We start from the raw sequence: 20,505 nt of genomic DNA on the forward strand, positions 1-20,505 counted from the left end.
CTCTTTCTTCTTTCTTTCTTCTTTCTTACTTCTTTCTTACTTCTTTCTTACTTCTTTCTTACTTCTTTCTTTCTTTCTTCTTGCTTTCTTCTTTCTTATTTCTAAATTCTTTCTAACTTCTTTCTAACTTCTTTCTTATTTCTTTCTTACTTCTTTCTTTCTTACTTCTTTCTTACTTCTTTCTTACTTCTTTCTTACTTCTTTCTTACTTCTTTCTTACTTCTTTCTAACTTCTTTCTTACTTCTTTCTAACTTCTTTCTAACTTCTTTCTTTCTTCTTTCTTTCTTCTTTCTTTCTTACTTCTTTCTTACTTCTTTCTTACTTCTTTCTTACTTCTTTCTTTCTTCTTTCTTACTTCTTTATTACTTCTTTCTTACTTCTTTCTTACTTCTTTCTTTCTTCTTTCTTACTTCTTTATTTCTTCTTTCTTACTTCTTTATTACTTCTTTCTTACTTCTTTCTTACTTCTTTCTTTCTTCTTTCGTACTTCTTTCTTTCTTCTTTCTTACTTCTTTCTTACTTCTTTCTTACTTCTTTCTTACTTCTTTCTACATTCTTTTTTCTTCTTTATTTCTTCTTTCTTTCTTCTTTCTTTCTTACGTCTTTCTTACTTCTTTCTTACTTCTTTCTTACTTCTTTCTTACTTCTTTCTTACTTCTTTCTTACTTCTTTCTTACTTCTTTCTTCTTTCTTTCTTACTTCTTTCTTACTTCTTTCTTACTTCTTTCTTCATTCCTTCTTACTTCTTTCTTAGTTCTTTCTTTCTTCTTTCTTACTTCTTTCTTACTTCTTTCTTCATTCTTTCTTTCTTCTTTCTTTCTTCTTTGTTACTTACTTTCTTACTTCTTTCTTACTTCTTTCTTCATTCTTTCTTTCTTCTTTCTTTCTTCTTTGTTACTTACTTTCTTACTTCTTTCTTACTTCTTTCTTCTTTCTTCTTTCTTTCTTACTTCTTTCTTACTTCTTTCTTACTTCTTTCTTACTTCTTTCTTCATTCCTTCTTACTTCTTTCTTACCTCTTTCTTACTTCTTTCTTACTTCTTTCTTTCTCCTTGCTTTCTTCTTTCTTTCTTATTTCTAAATTCTTTCTAACTTCTTTCTAACTTCTTTCTTACTTCTTTCTTACTTACTTCTTTCTTACTTCTTTCTTACTTCTTTCTTACTTCTTTCTTTCTTCTTTCTTTCTTCTCTCTTTCTTCTCTCTTTCTTCTTTCTTTCTTCTTTCTTTCTTACTTCTTTCTTACTTCTTTCTTTCCTCTTTCTTACTTCTTTCTTTCTTTCTTCTTGCTTTCTTCTTTCTTATTTCCAAATTCTTTCTAACTTCTTTCTAACTTCTTTCTAACTTCTTTCTTTCTTCTTTCTTTCTTCTTTCTTTCTTACTTCTTTCTTACTTCTTTCTTACTTCTTTCTTACTTCTTTCTAACTTCTTTCTTTCTTCTTTCTTTCTTCTTTCTTACTTCTTTCTTTCTTCTTTCTTACTTCTTTCTTACTTCTTTCTTACTTCTTTCTTACTTCTTTCTTACTTCTTTCTTACTTCTTTCTTACTTCTTTCTACATTCTTTTTTCTTCTTTATTTCTTCTTTCTTTCTTCTTTCTTTCTTACTTCTTTCTTACTTCTTTCTAACTACTTTCTCAGTTCTTTCTTACTTCTTTCTAACTACTTTCTTAGTTCTTTCGTACTTCTTTCTTACTTCTTTCTAACTTCTTTCTTTCTTCTTTCTTTCTTCTTTCTTACTTCTTTCTTTCTTCTTTCTTACTTCTTTATTACTTCTTTCTTACTTCTTTCTTACTTCTTTCTTTCTTCTTTCTTATTTCTTTATTTTTTCTTTCTTACTTCTTTATTACTTCTTTCTTACTTCTTTCTTACTTCTTTCTACATTCTTTTTTCTACTTTCTTTCTTCTTTCTTTCTTACTTCTTTCTTCTTTCTTTCTTACTTCTTTCTTACTTCTTTTTTACTTCTTTCTTACTTCTTTCTTTCTTCTTTCTTTCTTCTTTCTTTCTACTTTCTTACTTCTTTCTTTCTTCTTTCTTTCTTCTTTCTTACTTCTTTCTTACTTTTTTCTTACTTCTTTCTTTCTTACTTCTTTCTTACTTCTTTCTTACTTCTTTCTTACTTCTTTCTTACTTATTTCTTCTTTCTTTCTTACTTCTTTCTTACTTCTTTCTTTCTTCTTTCTTACTTCTTTCTTACTTCTTTCATACTTCTTTCTTACTTCTTTCTTACTTCTTCCTTACTTCTTTCTTTCTTACTTCTTTCTTACTTCTTTCGTACTTCTTTGTTACTTCTTTCTTACTTCTTTCTTACTTCTTTCTTATTTCTTTCTTACTTCTTTCTTTCTTCTTTCTTTCTTCTCTCTTTCTTCTCTCTTTCTTCTTTCTTTCTTCTTTCTTTCTTCTTTCTTTCTTACTTCTTTCTTACTTCTTTCTTGCTTCTTTCTTTCTTTCTTCTTGCTTTCTTCTTTTTTTCTTATTTCTAAATTCTTTCTAACTTCTTTCTAACTTCTTTCTTATTTCTTTCTTACTTCTTTCTTTCTTACTTCTTTCTTACTTATTTCTTACTTCTTTCTTACTTCTTTCTTCTTTCTTACTTCTTTCTAACTTCTTTCTTACTTCTTTCTTACTTCTTTCTAACTTCTTTCTTTCTTCTTTCTTTCTTCTTTCTTTCTCACTTCTTTCTTACTTCTTTCTTTCTTCTTTCTTTCTTACTTCTTTCTTACTTCTTTCTTACTTCTTTCTTCATTCCTTCTTACTTCTTTCTTAGTTCTTTCTTTCTTCTTTCTTACTTCTTTCTTACTTCTTTCTTCATTCTTTCTTTCTTCTTTCTTTCTTCTTTGTTACTTACTTTCTTACTTCTTTCTTACTTCTTTCTTCATTCTTTCTTTCTTCTTTCTTTCTTCTTTGTTACTTACTTTCTTACTTCTTTCTTACTTCTTTCTTCTTTCTTCTTTCTTTCTTACTTCTTTCTTACTTCTTTCTTACTTCTTTCTTCATTCCTTCTTACTTCTTTCTTACCTCTTTCTTACTTCTTTCTTACTTCTTTCTTTCTCCTTGCTTTCTTCTTTCTTTCTTATTTCTAAATTCTTTCTAACTTCTTTTTAACTTCTTTCTTACTTCTTTCTTACTTACTTCTTTCTTACTTCTTTCTTACTTCTTTCTTACTTCTTTCTTACTTCTTTTTTTCTTCTCTCTTTCTTCTCTCTTTCTTCTTTCTTTCTTCTTTCTTTCTTACTTCTTTCTTACTTCTTTCTTTCCTCTTTCTTACTTCTTTCTTTCTTTCTTCTTGCTTTCTTCTTTCTTATTTCCAAATTCTTTCTAACTTCTTTCTAACTTCTTTCTAACTTCTTTCTTTCTTCTTTCTTTCTTCTTTCTTTCTTACTTCTTTCTTACTTCTTTCTTACTTCTTTCTTACTTCTTTCTAACTTCTTTCTTTCTTCTTTCTTTCTTCTTTCTTACTTCTTTCTTTCTTCTTTCTTACTTCTTTCTTACTTCTTTCTTACTTCTTTCTTACTTCTTTCTACATTCTTTTTTCTTCTTTATTTCTTCTTTCTTTCTTCTTTCTTTCTTACTTCTTTCTTACTTCTTTCTAACTACTTTCTTAGTTCTTTCTAACTTCTTTCTAACTACTTTCTTAGTTCTTTCTTACTTCTTTCTTACTTCTTTCTAACTTCTTTCTTTCTTCTTTCTTTCTTCTTTCTTACTTCTTTCTTTCTTCTTTCTTACTTCTTTCTTACTTCTTTCTTACTTCTTTCTTACTTCTTTCTTTCTTCTTTCTTACTTCTTCATTTCTTCTTTCTTACTTCTTTATTACTTCTTTCTTACTTCTTTCTTACTTCTTTCTTTCTTCTTTCTTACTTCTTTCTTTCTTCTTTCTTTCTTACTTCTTTCTTACTTCTTTCTTACTTCTTTCTTACTTCTTTCTTTCTTCTTTCTTACTTCTTTCTTTCTTCTTTCTTACTTCTTTCTTTCTTCTTTCTTACTTCTTTCTTACTTCTTTCTTACTTCTTTCTTACTTCTTTGTACATTCTTTTTTCTACTTTCTTTCTTCTTTCTTTCTTACTTCTTTCTTCTTTCTTTCTTACTTCTTTCTTACTTCTTTTTTACTTCTTTCTTACTTCTTTCTTTCTTCTTTCTTTCTTCTTTCTTTCTACTTTCTTACTTCTTTCTTTCTTCTTTCTTTCTTCTTTCTTACTTCTTTCTTACTTCTTTCTTACTTCTTTCTTTCTTACTTCTTTCTTACTTCTTTCGTACTTCTTTCTTACTTCTTTCTTACTCCTTTCTTACTTCTTTCTTACTTCTTTCTTTCTTCTTTCTCTCTTCTCTCTTTCTTCTCTCTTTCTTCTTTCTTTCTTCTTTCTTTCTTCTTTCTTTCTTACTTCTTTCTTACTTCTTTCTTACTTCTTTCTTTCTTTCTTCCTGCTTTCTTCTTTCTTTCTTATTTCTAAATTCTTTCTAACTTCTTTCTAACTTCTTTCTTATTTCTTTCTTACTTCTTTCATTCTTTCTTCTTTCTTACTTCTTTCTAACTTCTTTCTTACTTCTTTCTTACTTCTTTCTATCTTCTTTCTTACTTCTTTCTTACTTCTTTCTTACTTCTTTCTTACTTCTTTCTTTCTTTCTTCTTTCTTACTTCTTTCTTTCTTCTTTCTTACTTCTTTCTAACTTCTTTCTTACTTCTTTCTTACTTCTTTCTTACTTCTTTCTTACTTCTTTCTTACTTCTTTCTTACTTCTTTCTAACTTCTTTATTACTTCTTTCTTACTTCTTTCTAACTTCTTTCTTTCTTCTTTCTTTCTTCTTTCTTTCTTACTTCTTTCTTACTTCTTTCTTACTTCTTTCTTTCTTACTTCTTTCTTACTTCTTTCTAACTACTTTCTTAGTTCTTTCTTACTTCTTTCTTACTTCTTTCTAACTTCTTTCTTTCTTCTTTCTTTCTTCTTTCTTACTTCTTTCTTTCTTCTTTCTTACTTCTTTATTACTTCTTTCTTACTTCTTTCTTACTTCTTTCTTTCTTCTTTCTTACTTCTTTTTTTCTTCTTTCTTACTTCTTTATTACTTCTTTCTTACTTCTTTCTTACTTCTTTCTTTCTTCTTTCTTACTTCTTTCTTTCTTCTTTCTTTCTTACTTCTTTCTTACTTCTTTCTTACTTCTTTCTTACTTCTTTCTTTCTTCTTTCTTACTTCTTTCTTTCTTCTTTCTTACTTCTTTCTTACTTCTTTCTACATTCTTTTTTCTTCTTTATTTCTTCTTTCTTTCTTCTTTCTTTCTTACTTCTTTCTTACTTCTTTCTTACTTCTTTCTTTCTTAGTTCTTTCTTACTTATTTCTTACTTCTTTCTTACTTATTTCTTACTTCTTTCTTACTTCTTTCTAACTTCTTTCTTACTTCTTTTTTACTTCTTTCTAACTTCTTTCTTTCTTCTTTCTTTCTTACTTCTTTCTTACTTCTTTCTTTCTTACTTCTTTCTTACTTCTTTCTTACTTCTTTCTTTCTTCTCTCTTCTTTCTAACTTCTTTCTTTCTTCTTTCTTTCTTCTTTCTTTCTTACTTCTTTCTTACTTCTTTCTTACTTCTTTCTTTCTTCTTTCTTTCTTCTTTCTTTCTTCTTTCTTTCTTCTTTCTTACTTCTTTCTAGCTTCTTTCTTACTTCTTTCTTACTTCTTCCTTGTTGGGGATTGGCTCAAGGAGCATGGACATGAGTCCACCAAGCAACTGTACGCGCAGAGCCCATTTTAGTTGACATAAGTAGGCCTTAGTTAGCTTGTCTATTAGGCCGTGGGAAAGGGGAGAACGGAAAAGTACTAGCTAAGGCAGGGTCAGGATATTTTTGAAGAGATAAGAGTCAGAAGAATGTGGGATGCGCATAGCTAGCTAAACCCAAGTAGGTGGAGTAAGTAAATGTGCTTAGCCTATTAGATAGAGACAAGTATGCATAATTATGGTATTTGGTATAAATGCACGCTATCTCGGGCAATAAAGTTGAAGTATGCTTTATCACTCATATTGAGTCGGCTGCATTTCTTCCTCCGTCCGCTCGGGTCTGGAACTCTGATGGGACTTTTCCCCGCAATTGGCGCCCGAACCGGGGATCCGAAGCGGCGGATAGAAGCAAAAGGCGCCGGAAGAGCAGCGACCAGCGGGCAAGAGCGACCGAATACTGTGCTGTGGTGTGTCGACTCCGAAGCCTGAACCGACTGAAGTTCGCCAGTGCTGGGCTACAGGAAACAAGGTCTGCAAGAGGTCTCTTAATTTAGCAAGAGGTACCGTACTAAAGTGATGAATAACGGAGAAATAGATTAAAAATGATGAATAACGGAGAAATAGATAACAGAGAAACGGATTAAAAGTGATAGATAACAGAGAAACGGATTAAAAGTGATAGATAATAGAGAAACGGATTAAAAGTGATGAATAACGGAGAAACGGATTAAAATGATGAATAACAGAGAAATGGATTTAGAAGTAGCCCTAGATTTATTACAAAGCTTTTTAGAAAAGCAGGGGGTTGATTATAGTTGCGTTAAACAGCTAGCTGGTCTAGTAGCAACGGGGAAAACTAAGGGGTGTTTTCAGGATCCTGATTTATTGTTTGATGAAGGAGAGTGGAGGAAATTGGGGGATGTGTTGTGGGATATGGTCATAGACGAGGATAAAACAGCTAAGAAACTGATGAAACCGTGGAGGGAAGTAATTAATAATATTAAGCGTTATAAAGTGGAAAAGAATTTAGCCGCGGTAGCTTCACAGAAACTCGGCAAAATGGAGCCTTCCGCTCCGCCGATGGAACCGGGCATATCTGCGTTATCAGCGAAGAACCTTAAAAGACTATTAACTTGGTGCAGAGGCAATAGGTATCCTGCTGACCTGTCAGGAGTTTTTCAAATAGAGACTTGGAAAAAGATGGGAACTGTGTTGTGGAAGGCAATTAGTCACCGCGAAAGATATATTCTCGGCCTTGTAACCATCTGGAAACTGATAAATACTACAGTGAAGCAATTAAAACCTGAAAAGACTGTTACGAGCATTAGTGACTCAAAACTTGAACTTTGGGACAGTATAGAGCAGAAATTATGGGATAAAGTCAGCAATGGAGATACAGAAGCTAAATCATTAGTAACTACATGGAAGCTTGAATGGTCTGCTGCTGCCGGAATTTTTGCAGCGTTGCAGCCTGATAAGGATCCTGAAAGTTGCGGTGAAGTTCACCCGGTTTGTGTCTGCGATACCCTCCCTATTCCATCCCCTGCTGTGCTTTCAGCATCCCCGATGGTTCAGCAGTCCGGGGCAGGGGGAGGAACAATGCCAAACGGTTAGCCTCCTGTACCATCATCTAACCCTGGTGAGAACAGCAAGTCCAGAGGATTGGTGTCAGACAACTTACTCAAAGAACCTGTGAAAGCTGAGAATGCTAAAGTCGTAAACAAGTGTACTATCAGTTCCTTTTACCAATTTTACCAATCTGCTTTTCCTGCATTTTAACCCTCTAACTTCCACAAGAGAACAGAAGAAGTCACTGAAAATAGAACTGGACAACAGAACTGTGTGACAGATTAGATCAGCTAATAGCAAGTGAATCTGACAGTCGGCAATGTGGTCATGATAATCGTGATGGGAAAGGGGGTGCTTCTGGGGACTCAGGGTATAAAACTTAGAAGTTAAGGAAGTACTGGTGTTGAAATTGGCAGTAGAGAATGCTAATGTTTGCTATCAACATGTTATTTGCGAGTTTTACAGTGCATATTATGTGCTGCTGTTTATTGCCTCTCTGAAAGTCAAGCAGCTTGTCAGGAATGTGAGTTAATTGTTTTACTGGTTGTTGTTAGAATTGTTTCTTTGTGGTATAAGTGCACCGTAAAACTTTCTCTCCACTTTTCCCACTCACGCTGCAAGCAGCCCTGTGCTTTTCCGTGGGGTCAGAAATTACTGTTTTCAGTCGTGTTCATAAAAAATCGGTATTGGGAGGTGTTTCAAAACATAGGGAAGCACTTGGAAATATGAGGAAAAAAGATCTTGTAAAATATTGTAATTAATGGTGGCTGCTGTATAAGTTAAATGATTGGGAAAAGTGTCCGGGGAATAGAATCTTGAAGTATAACACCTTGTTGCAATTAATGTTGTTTTTAGGGTGAGAAGAGTAAGACAAAATAAATCCCTACAAGAGATCATTAAATCATTTCAGACAGCTGAGAGAGAGTTAACTGATAACACGCAGGTCACAGTAAACTTGCCGAAGTCTGCACAATGTTTTCCTTATTAGCCTGTTTTCTTTGTGGGTATCTGTTTAAGCATGTTGCAATTTTGGTAGGTCTTTGTTATATGGTACAGTAAGTTCACAGACTGTTAAATCATGAGAATCGGTTGACTCAAAAGGTGCGTTTTGTGATAGTACAAAAGATCATGAGTAATTTAGTTCCTTACTGCGTGAACGTGATGTTAAGATTTTATGTGTAGTAGCTGTTATATTTTTTCCTAGAGTACTAGCTTTATTCCAATATCCAGACTTGCGCAACTCTGTGACAGGCTGTCTCTCATCTCGGTGCACTAAATTTGGCCTTTTTGTATGCACATCAAGTAAAGAATCCTGGTTTTAGAATAACAGTTGTAGCGCACCAGATGAGACACTAATAAAAGGCCTTGCCCAGTCCAGCTCGCTGCGGGGGGGTGGATGCCAAATGGGCCTCCAGCGCGCACTGACCCATTTTGTCAGGGAGACCCAGGGGTATCTCCACCTGGCTGAGCAGTGAGCGGTTCAAGGTGCAATGCAAAAAATTGAGATATTGTCTTAAATTGGTGTAAGTGTGATCCATCTGCATATTTGAACTTGGTATATGGTTTTCGTATCTGAGCTCAGTATTTTAGTTTGTATATTCATATTCGGTACCAAAAGAATCTTGTTTGGGGAGATAATTACAAAATGGGAACCGGTTCCACCGCTAAAATTCCACCTTGCTCCCCCTTAGGATGCATCCTTACACATTAAAGTAATCGCTTATATTGTTAGAAAAGCATTTAAATTGTTAAAATACTATGATAGATGTGAACTTGGGGTATTGTATGAAGTTATGAAGTTGTATTTAAAGGTTGCTGGAATGTGAACTGATTTGGATCTAGGACAATAGAATAATGGATTTATGTTTATTATACTGGTTTATACTCTAAATTGTAAAAGGTAAATGAAGCTAAGGAATGTGACTATTGCTGAGCTACTTGAAATTGCATATAAAGTGTATTATGGCTGAAATGAAATGGGAAAACAAAAGAGCAAAATATCCCAGACCTGTGTGCAGCTCATTGTAATTGAGAAGTTTCCCAGAGCCTCCTAGTCGTACCAGCCAGTGTGCCAGCTGTGTGACCTTGGTTATATCTACACTGCACAGAAAGAAAAAACAACTGGAAAAACCTGGCTGCCTGCTTTTAAAGCAGTGAAAGGGGGGTTTTCTCTCCCCCCACTGCAGCGATGTAATACTGAATGGAGCAGTCCGAGGGTGAAGTTTAAAGGCATCCTGAGCAGACCCATAGTTCTAATGAAACTGGACAATTAAACCAAAAATTTGTTGATAGACTTATCCTATGGTAATTAATTGTACGAGACTTCTTAGTAAATTCACCATGCTAGAGACAACGAAAGAAAGGCCGTTTTTTGAGACAAATGGAATGCCAGATTTGGAACAAAGTTTTAATACATGAATTCTTGTATTTGCCCAAAAGTCCTATACCTCTCTTGGGTCAGGATTTGTTAAGTAAATTGTAAGCTCAAATAACGTTTTCTGAGAATTCTGTTTAGTTGCATATCCTAGAAGAAGGTGCTTGGATGGTGCAGATCTGCTTGTGCAAGTGAGAAATCTTCAAGGAACTTAGCAGCCAATGTTTTTGATAAAGCAAATACTACACTGAGAAATCTGAAACAGGACTTCGATCTGGAAAGGGAAAACAATATCCAGTAAATATGACAGCCAAAATGGAGTTAGAAACTTTGAGGGATGAATTTATGACAACTTTACAGGATGACTGCATTTGATTGGACTTACAGATTTGTCTATGAAACAACCTGTGGCTATTGTGGGACAGTATGATGAGAATGCTAACAGACTAATATACCAATTGTCACTCTGATCAAGAAAATGCAGGGAACGAATTTAAGGCCATGATCCTTTTGTCATATATGTACCATTTGCGAAATTTAAGGAGCCTCTGAATTTGATTTGCGATTTTGAGTACGTAGTCAAGATCCAACACACGTATCTGATTCTGAACTGTGTTTTTGTTTTGTTTTGTTTGTTTTGTTTTGTTTTGTTTTGTTTTGTTTTTTAAACAAAAAGGGGAATTGTCAAAAGGATTGTATGTGATGAATCACTTGTATCTAAGTGGTACAGCCTAAATTTGCCCTGTGATGAAACACTTTGTAACTATGACCCAAAACCATGCTAAATCAGAAAGAACCTGCATTAGTTATGGTCAAATCACTAGTTAACGTTCAATGGAAAAGACCACACCAATTGATAACCTGGGGGAGAGGTTATGCTTATGTTTTTACAGATCAAGAGCTGCAATGGTTGCCAGCACGAAACGTGAAACCTGTGTTATCTTCCTGACAATGATTGTTGCAGCTGCTGTGTTTTGGATGCCCGCACAGACAAAGACTAACATGTGGATTACTTTAGCCAACATGACTGACCATCTATATGACTAACTACGATGTCTCTGGAAAAAACGTTCCACACATGCTTGGTTGGCATCCCCCTTGATGACTACAGCAGCATCACACGACTGTTTCAAATAGTGGTTGATGCAGAGGCATTGCAACGAACTGTAATAATACTAACATGGCACTTTGGATTAATTGCCACCTGGAAGCAGACATCGAACCACAGGAACTGGAATTGCTGGCATCTATGCCCATGGATGCTTGTATCCAGCCGGTTTGTGAAAAGTGTCAGAACAGTATACAAGAACATGAATGGACAAAACTACAAAATGTTAATGCTACCCTTGGTGACTACAGAAATGAAACTCGACGGTGTAATGCTTCACAAAAGAATGCAAGGGATGTCATTGACAGCGACCCTAAAACCTCCTGTATGGTGTATTCTTGATCTGTGAAGATAGAGCCTGACCAGGAATTCCTTCTAACGCTGTTGGAGGACTGTGTATTTTGGGACTATTAACTCTCTTAACGCCCAATGTATCTATGATAATAGATCACAAAAGAGCAAGACGAGAAAAACACTTTTATGGATTTACAGAATAAGTCGAGATCCATCCACGAGGAGATTAAACAACTTACGGACCATTCACAGAAGATCAGAGAGGATGTGGGCCTCTTTGGCTTAGAGGGCCTCATGAACTGGTTTGGACTAGGAGGATGGGTAAAAGGGCTTTTGCAGAGTGCTCTGGCTCTCTTAATCATAGTAGTAGTTGCATTAATATGCTTGAGTTGTGCTATATCATGTATTAAGAAGATTTTAGAGCAGACACTTGGGCAGGCTCTGCTCATTAAAAAAAAGAAAAAGGGGGAGATGTCGGGGATTTGCTCAAGGAGCACAGACATGAGTCCACCAAGCAACTGTACGAGCAGAGCCCATTTTAGTTGACATAAGTAGGGCTTAGTTAGCTTGTCTATTAGGCCGTGGGAAAGGGGGGAACGGAAAAGTACTGACTAAAGCAGGGTCAGGATATTTTTGAAGAGATAAGAGTCAGAAGAATGCGGGATGCGCATAGCTAGCTAAACCCAAGTAGGTGGAGTAAGTAAATGTGCTTAGCCTATTAGATAGAGACAAGTATGCAAAATAATGGTATTGGTATAAATGCACGCTATCTCGGGCAATAAAGTTGAAGTATGCTTTATCACTCATATTGAGTCGGACGCATTTCTTCCTCCGTCCGCTCGGGTCTGGAACTCTGATGGGATTTCTCTCTGCAAGAAAGGAATAAGAAAGAAAGAAGAAAGAAAGAAAGAAGAAAGAAAGAGTAAAGAAAGAAGAAAGTAGAAAGAAAGAAGAAAGAAAGAAGAAAGAAAGAAGAAAGAAAGAAAGTAGAAAGAAAGAAGAAAGAAAGAATAAAGAAAGAAAAAAGAAGAAAGAAGCAAGAAAGAAAGAAGAAAGAAGAAAGAAAGAAGTAAGAAAGAAGAAAGAAAGAAGAAAGAAAGAAGAAAGAAAGAAGAAAGAAAGAAGAAAGAAAGAAGAAAAAAAAAGAAGAAAGAACGAGGAAAGAAATAAGAAAGAAAGAAGAAAGAAAGAAAGAAGAAAGACAGAAGAAAGAAGTAAGAAAGAAGTAAGAAAGAAGTAAGAAAGAAAGAAGAAAGAAAGAAGAAAGAAAGAAAGAAAGAAGAAAGAAGTAAGAAGTAAGAAAGAAAGAAAGAAGAAAGAAAGAAGAAAGAAAGAAGTAAGAAAGAAGTAAGAAAGAAGTAAGAAAGAAGTAAGAGAGGAAAAAGAAATAAAGAAGAAAGAAAGAAATAAAGAAGGAATAAAGAAGGAAGAAAGAAGAAAGAAGAAAGAAAGAAGTAAGAAAGAAGTAAGAAAGAAAGAAAGAAAGAAAGAAGAAAGAAAGAAGAAAGAAAGAAAGAAGAAAGAAAGAAGAATGAAAGAAAGAAAGAAGAAAGAAAGAAGAAAGAAAAGGAAAGGAAGAAAGAAAGAAGAAAGAAATAAGAAAGAAAGAAAGAAGAATGAAAGAAAGAAGAAAGAAAGAAAGAAAGAAAGAAGAAAGAAAGAAGAAAGAAAGAAGAAAGAAAGAAGAAAAAGAAAGAAAGAAGAATGAATGAAAGAAGAAATAAAGAAAGAAGAAAGAAAAAGAAAGGTAGAAGAAAGAAAGAAGAAAGAAAGAAGAAAGAAAGAAGAAAGTAAGAAAGAAAAAAGAAAGAAAGAAGTAAGAAAGAAGAAAGAAAGAAAGAAAGAAGAAAGAAGGAAGAAAGAAAGAAGAAAGAAAGAGGAAAGAAAGAAGTAAGAAAGAAGAAAGAAAGGAGAAAGAAAGAAGAAAGAAAGAAGAAAGAAAGAAAGAATAAAGAAAGAACAAGGAAAGAAGAAAGAAAGAAGAAAGAAAGAAGAAAGAAAGAAAGAAGAAAGAAAGAAGTAAGAAGTAAGAAAGAAAGAAAGAAGAAAGAAAGAAGAAAGAAAGAAGTAAGAAAGAAGTAAGAAAGAAGTAAGGAAGAAGAAATAAAGAAGAAAGAAGAAAGAAAGAAAGAAGAAAGAAAGAAAGAAGAAAGAAGTAAGAAAGAAGTAAGGAAGAAGAAATAAGAAAGAAGAAAGAAAGAAGAAAGGAAGAAGAAAGAAAGAAGAAAGAAAGGAAGAAGAAAGAAAGAAGTGAGAAAGAAAGAGGGAAGAAAGAAAGAAGAAAGAAATAATAAAGAAAGTAGTAAGAAAGAAGTAAGAAAGGAAGAAGAAAGAAAGAAGAAAGAATAAAAAAACAAGAAAGAAGAAAGAAAGAAGAAAGAAGAAAGAGAGAAGTAAGAAAGAAGTAAGAAAGAAGAAGAAAGAAACATCAAAGAAGAAAGAAAGAAGAAAGAAAGAAAGAAGAAATAAAGATGAAAGAAAGAAGACAGAAAGAAAGAAGAAAGAAAGAAGAACGAAAGAAAGAAGAAAGAAAGAAGAAAGAAAGAAGAAAGAAAGAAGGAAGAAAGAAGTAAGAAAGAAAGAACAAAGAAAGAACAAAGAAAGAAGAAAGGAAGAGGACAGAAAGAAGAAAGAAAGAAAGAAGAAAGAAAGAAAGAAAGAAGAAAGAAAGAAGAAAGAAAGAAGAAAGAAAGAAGAAAGAAAGAAGAAAGAAAGAAGAAAGAAAGAGAGAAGAAAGGAAGAAGAAAGAAAGAAGAAAGAAAGAAGAAAGAAATAAGAATTAAAGAAAGAAGAAAGAAAGAAGAAAGAAAGAACAAAGAAAGAAGAAAGAAAAAAGAAAGTGTCGGGGATTGGCTCAAGGAGCACAGACATGAGTCCACCAAGCAACTGTACGAGCAGAGCCCATTTTAGTTGACATAAGTAGGGCTTAGTTAGCTTGTCTATTAGGCCGTGGGAAAGGGGGGAACGGAAAAGTACTGACTAAAGCAGGGTCAGGATATTTTTGAAGAGATAAGAGTCAGAAGAATGCGGGATGCGCATAGCTAGCTAAACCCAAGTAGGTGGAGTAAGTAAATGTGCTTAGCCTATTAGATAGAGACAAGTATGCATAATTATGGTATTTGGTATAAATGCACGCTATCTCGGGCAATAAAGTTGAAGTATGCTTTATCACTCATATTGGGTCGGCCGCATTTCTTCCTCCGTCCGCTCGGGTCTGGAACTCTGATGGGATTTCTCTCTGCAATTGGCGCCCGAACCGGGGATCCGAAGTGGCGGATAGAAGCAAAAGGCGCCGGGAGAGCAGCGACCGGCGGGCAAGAGTGACCGAACACTGTGCTGCGGTGTGTCGACTCCGAAGCCTGAACCGACTGAAGTTCGCCAGTGCTGGGCTACAGGAAACAAGGGCTGCAAGAGGTCTCTTAATTTAGCAAGAGGTACCGTACTAAAGTGATGAATAACGGAGAAATAGATTAAAAATGATGAATAACGGAGAAATAGATAACAGAGAAACGGATTAAAAGTGATAGATAACAGAGAAACGGATTAAAAGTGATAGATAATAGAGAAACGGATTAAAAGTGATAGATAACAGAGAAACGGATTAAAAGTGATAAATAACGGAGAAACGGATTAAAAGTGATGAATAACGGAGAAACGGGTTAAAATGATGAATAACAGAGAAATGGATTTAGAAGTAGCCCTAGATTTATTACAAAGCTTTTTAGAAAAGCGGGGGGTTGATCATAGTTGCGTTAAACAGCTAGCTGGTCTAGTAGCAACGGGGAAAACTAAGGGGTGTTTTCAGGATCCTGATTTATTGTTTTATGAAGGAGAGTGGAGGAAATTGGGGGATGTGTTGTGGGATATGGTCATAGACGAGGATAAAACAGCTAAGAAACTGATGAAACCGTGGAGGGAAGTAATTAATAATATTAAGCGTTATAAAGTGGAAAAGAATTTAGCCGCGGTAGCTTCACAGAAACTCGGTAAAATGGAGCATTCCGCTCCGCGGATGGAAACGGGCATATCTGCGTTATCAGCGAAGAACCTTAAAAGACTATTAACTTGGTGCAGAGGCAATAGGTATCCTGCTGACCTGTCAGGAGTTTTTCAAATAGAGACTTGGAAAAAGATGGGAACTGTGTTGTGGAAGGCAATTAGTCACCGCGAAAGATATATTCTCGGCCTTGTAACCATCTGGAAACTGATAAATACTACAGTGAAGCAATTAAAACCTGAAAAGACTGTTACGAGCATTAGTGACTCAAAACTTGAACTTTGGGTGAGAACAGCAAGTCCAGAGGATTGGTGTCAGACAACTTACTCAAAGAACCTGTGAAAGCTGAGAATGCTAAAGTCGTAAACAAGTGTACTATCAGTTCTTTTACCAATTTTACCAATCTGCTTTTCCTGCATTTTAACCCTCTAACTTCCACGAGAGATCAGAAGAAGTCACTGAAAATAGAACTGGACAACAGAACTGTGTGACAGATTAGATCAGTTAACAGCAAGTGAATCTGACAGTCGGCAATGTGGTCATGATAATCGTGATGGGAAAAGGGGGTGCTCCTGGGGACTCAGGGTATAAAACTTAGAAGTTAAGGAAGCACTGGTTTTGGAATTGGCAGTAGAGAATGCTAAAGTTTGCTATCAACATGTTATTTGCGAGTTTTACAGTGCATATTATGTGCTGCTGTTTATTGCCTCTCTGAAAGTCAAGCAGCTTGTCAGGAATGTGAGTTAATTGTTTTACTGGTTGTTGTTAGAATTGTTTCTTTGTGGTATAAGTGCACCGTAAAACTTTCTCTCCACTTTTCCCACTCACGCTGCAAGCAGCCCTGTGCTTTTCCGTGGGGTCAGAAATTACTGTTTTCAGTCGTGTTCATAAAAAATCGGTATTGGGAGGTGTTTCAAAACATAGGGAAGCACTTGGAAATATGAGGAAAGAAGATCTTGTAAAATATTGTAATTAATGGTGGCTGCTGTATAAGTTAAATGATTGGGAAAAGTGTCCGGGGAATAGAATCTTGGAGTATAACACCTTGTTGCAATTAATGTTGTTTTTGGGGTGAGAAGAGTAAGACAAAATAAATCCCTACAAGAGATCATTAAATCATTTCAGACAGCTGAGAGAGAGTTAACTGATAACACGCAGGTCACAGTAAACTTGCCGAAGTCTGCACAATGTTTTCCTTATTAGCCTGTTTTCTTTGTGGGTATCTGTTTAAGCATGTTGCAATTTTGGTAGGTCTTTGTTATATGGTACAGTAAGTTCACAGGCTGTTAAATCATGAGAATCGGTTGACTTAAAAGGTGCGTTTTGTGATAGTACAAAAGATCATGAGTAATTTAGTTCCTTACTGCGTGAATGTGATGTTAAGATTTTATGTGTAGTAGCTGTTATATTTTTTCCTAGAGTACTAGCTTTATTCCAATATCCAGACTTGCGCAACTCTGTGACAGGCTGTCTCTCATCTCGGTGCGCTAAATTTGGCCTTTTTGTATGCACATCAAGTAAAGAATCCTGGTTTTAGAATAACAGTTGTAGCACACCAGATGAGACACTAATAAAAGGCCTTGCCCAGTCCAGCTCGCTGCGGGGGGGTGGATGCCAAATGGGCCTCCAGCGCGCACTGACCCATTTTGTCAGGGAGACCCAGGGGTATCTCCACCTGGCTGAGCAGTGAGCGGTTCAAGGTGCAATGCAAAAAATTGAGATATTGTCTTAAATTGGTGTAAGTGTGATCCATCTGCATATTTGAACTTGGTATATGGTTTTCGTATCTGAGCTCAGTATTTTAGTTTGTATATTCATATTCGGTACCAAAAGAATCTTGTTTGGGGAGATAATTACAAAATGGGAACCGGTTCCACCGCTAAAATTCCACCTTGCTCCCCCTTAGGATGCATCCTTACACATTAAAGTAATCGCTTATATTGTTAGAAAAGCATTTAAATTGTTAAAATACTATGATAGATGTGAACTTGGGGTATTGTATGAAGTTATGAAGTTGTATTTAAAGGTTGCTGGAATGTGAACTGATTTGGATCTAGGACAATAGAATAATGGATTTATGTTTATTATACTGGTTTATACTCTAAATTGTAAAAGGTAAATGAAGCTAAGGAATGTGACTATTGCTGAGCTACTTGAAATTGCATATAAAGTGTATTATGGCTGAAATGAAATGGGAAAACAAAAGAGCAAAATATCCCAGGCCTGTGTGCAGCTCATTGTAACTGAGAAGTTTCCCAGAGCCTCCTACTTCGTACCAGCCAGTATGCCAGCTGCGTGACCTCGGTTACATCTACACTGCACAGAAAGAAAAAACAACTGGAAAAACCTGGCTGCCCGCTTTTAAAGCAGTGAAAGGGGGGTTCTCTCTCCCCCCACTGCAGCGATGTAATAGAATGGAGCCGTCCGAGGGTGAAGTTTAAAGGCATCCTGAGCAGACCCATAGTTCTAATGAAACTGGACAATTAAACCAAAAATTTGTTGATAGACTTATCCTATGGTAATTAATTGTACGAGACTTCTTAGTAAATTCACCATGCTAGAGACAACGAAAGAAAGGCCGTTTTTTGAGACAAATGGAATGCCAGATTTGGAACAAAGTTTTAATACATGAATTCTTGTATTTCCCCAAAAGTCCTATACCTCTCTTGGGTCAGGATTTGTTAAGTAAATTGTAAGCTCAAATAACGTTTTCTGAGAATTCTGTTTAGTTGCATATCCTAGAAGAAGGTGCTTGGATGGTGCAGATCTGCTTGTGCAAGTGAGAAATCTTCAAGGAACTTTTGAATGCTGTATTTCCACTAGTATTAACAGCCAATGTTTTTGATAAAGCAAATACTACACTGAGAAATCTGAAACAGGACTTCGATCCGGAAAGGGAAAACAATATCCAGTAAATATGACAGCCAAAATGGAGTTAGAAACTTTGAGGAATGAATTTATGACAACTTTACAGGATGACTGCATTTGATTGGACTTACAGATTTGTCTATGAAACACTTTGTAACTATGACCCAAAACCATGCTAAATCAGAAAGAACCTGCATTAGTTATGGTCAAATCACTAGTTAACGTTCAATGGAAAAGGCCACACCAATTGATAACCTGGGGGAGAGGTTATGCTTATGTTTTTACAGATCAAGAGCTGCAATGGTTGCCAGCACGAAACGTGAAACCTGTGTTATCTTCCTGATAACAGGAAGATAGATCTGTGAAGATAGAGCCTGACCAGGAATTCCTTCTAACGCTGTTGGAGGACTGTGTATTTTGGGACTATTAACTCTCTTAACGCCCAATGTATCTATGATAATAGATCACAAAAGAGCAAGACGAGAAAAACACTTTTATGGATTTACAGAATAAGTCGAGATCCATCCACGAGGAGATTAAACAACTTACGGACCATTCACAGAAGATCAGAGAGGATGTGGGCCTCTTTGGCTTAGAGGGCCTCATGAACTGGTTTGGACTAGGAGGATGGGTAAAAGGGCTTTTGCAGAGTGCTCTGGCTCTCTTAATCATAGTAGTAGTTGCATTAATATGCTTGAGTTGTGCTATATCATGTATTAAGAAGATTTTAGAGCAGACACTTGGGCAGGCTCTGCTCATTAAAAAAAAGAAAAAGGGGGAGATGTCGGGGATTTGCTCAAGGAGCACAGACATGAGTCCACCAAGCAACTGTACGAGCAGAGCCCATTTTAGTTGACATAAGTAGGGCTTAGTTAGCTTGTCTATTAGGCCGTGGGAAAGGGGGGAACGGAAAAGTACTGACTAAAGCAGGGTCAGGATATTTTTGAAGAGATAAGAGTCAGAAGAATGCGGGATGCGCATAGCTAGCTAAACCCAAGTAGGTGGAGTAAGTAAATGTGCTTAGCCTATTAGATAGAGACAAGTATGCATAATTATGGTATTTGGTATAAATGCACGCTATCTCGGGCAATAAAGTTGAAGTATGCTTTATCACTCATATTGAGTCGGACGCATTTCTTCCTCCGTCCGCTCGGGTCTGGAACTCTGATGGGATTTCTCTCTGCAAGAAAGGAAGAAGAAAGAAAGAAGAAAGAAAGAAAGAAGAAAGAAAGAGTAAAGAAAGAAGAAAGTAGAAAGAAAGAAGAAAGAAAGAAGAAAGAAAGAAAGTAGAAAGAAAGAAGAAAGAAAGAATAAAGAAAGAAAAAAGAAGAAAGAAGCAAGAAAGAAAGAAGAAAGAAGAAAGAAAGAAGTAAGAAAGAAGAAAGAAAGAAGAAAGAAAGAAGAAAGAAAGAAAGAAGAAAGAAAGAAGAATGAAAGAAGAAAGAAGAAAGAAAGAAGAAAGAAAAGGAAAGGAAGAAAGAAAGAAGAAAGAAATAAGAAAGAAAGAAAGAAGAATGAAAGAAAGAAGAAAGAAAGAAAGAAAGAAAGAAGAAAGAAAGAAGAAAGAAAGAAGAAAGAAAGAAGAAAAAGAAAGAAAGAAGAATGAATGAAAGAAGAAATAAAGAAAGAAGAAAGAAAAAGAAAGGTAGAAGAAAGAAAGAAGAAAGAAAGAAGAAAGTAAGAAAGAAAAAAGAAAGAAAGAAGTAAGAAAGAAGAAAGAAAGAAAGAAAGAAGAAAGAAGGAAGAAAGAAAGAAGAAAGAAAGAGGAAAGAAAGAAGTAAGAAAGAAGAAAGAAAGGAGAAAGAAAGAAGAAAGAAAGAAGAAAGAAAGAAAGAATAAAGAAAGAACAAGGAAAGAAGAAAGAAAGAAGAAAGAAAGAAGAAAGAAAGAAAGAAGAAAGAAAGAAGTAAGAAGTAAGAAAGAAAGAAAGAAGAAAGAAAGAAGAAAGAAAGAAGTAAGAAAGAAGTAAGAAAGAAGTAAGGAAGAAGAAATAAAGAAGAAAGAAGAAAGAAAGAAGAAAGAAAGAAAGAAGAAAGAAGTAAGAAAGAGGTAAGGAAGAAGAAATAAGAAAGAAGAAAGAAAGAAGAAAGGAAGAAGAAAGAAAGAAGAAAGAAAGGAAGAAGAAAGAAAGAAGTGAGAAAGAAAGAGGGAAGAAAGAAAGAAGAAAGAAATAATAAAGAAAGTAGTAAGAAAGAAGTAAGAAAGGAAGAAGAAAGAAAGAAGAAAGAATAAAAAAACAAGAAAGAAAGAAGAAAGAAAGAAGAAAGAAGAAAGAGAGAAGTAAGAAAGAAGTAAGAAAGAAGAAGAAAGAAAGAACAAAGAAGAAAGAAAGAAGAAAGAAAGAAAGAAGAAATAAAGATGAAAGAAAGAAGACAGAAAGAAAGAAGAAAGAAAGAAGAACGAAAGAAAGAAGAAAGAAAGAAGAAAGAAAGAAGAAAGAAAGAAGAAAGAAAGAAGGAAGAAAGAAGTAAGAAAGAAAGAACAAAGAAAGAACAAAGAAAGAAGAAAGGAAGAGGACAGAAAGAAGAAAGAAAGAAAGAAGAAAGAAAGAAGAAAGAAAGAAAGAAAGAAGAAAGAAAGAAGAAAGAAAGAAGA

The sequence above is a fragment of the Columba livia genome, unplaced genomic scaffold (genome assembly GCF_036013475.1).
Source record: "Columba livia isolate bColLiv1 breed racing homer unplaced genomic scaffold, bColLiv1.pat.W.v2 Scaffold_141, whole genome shotgun sequence".
Classification (NCBI taxonomy): domain Eukaryota; kingdom Metazoa; phylum Chordata; class Aves; order Columbiformes; family Columbidae; genus Columba; species Columba livia.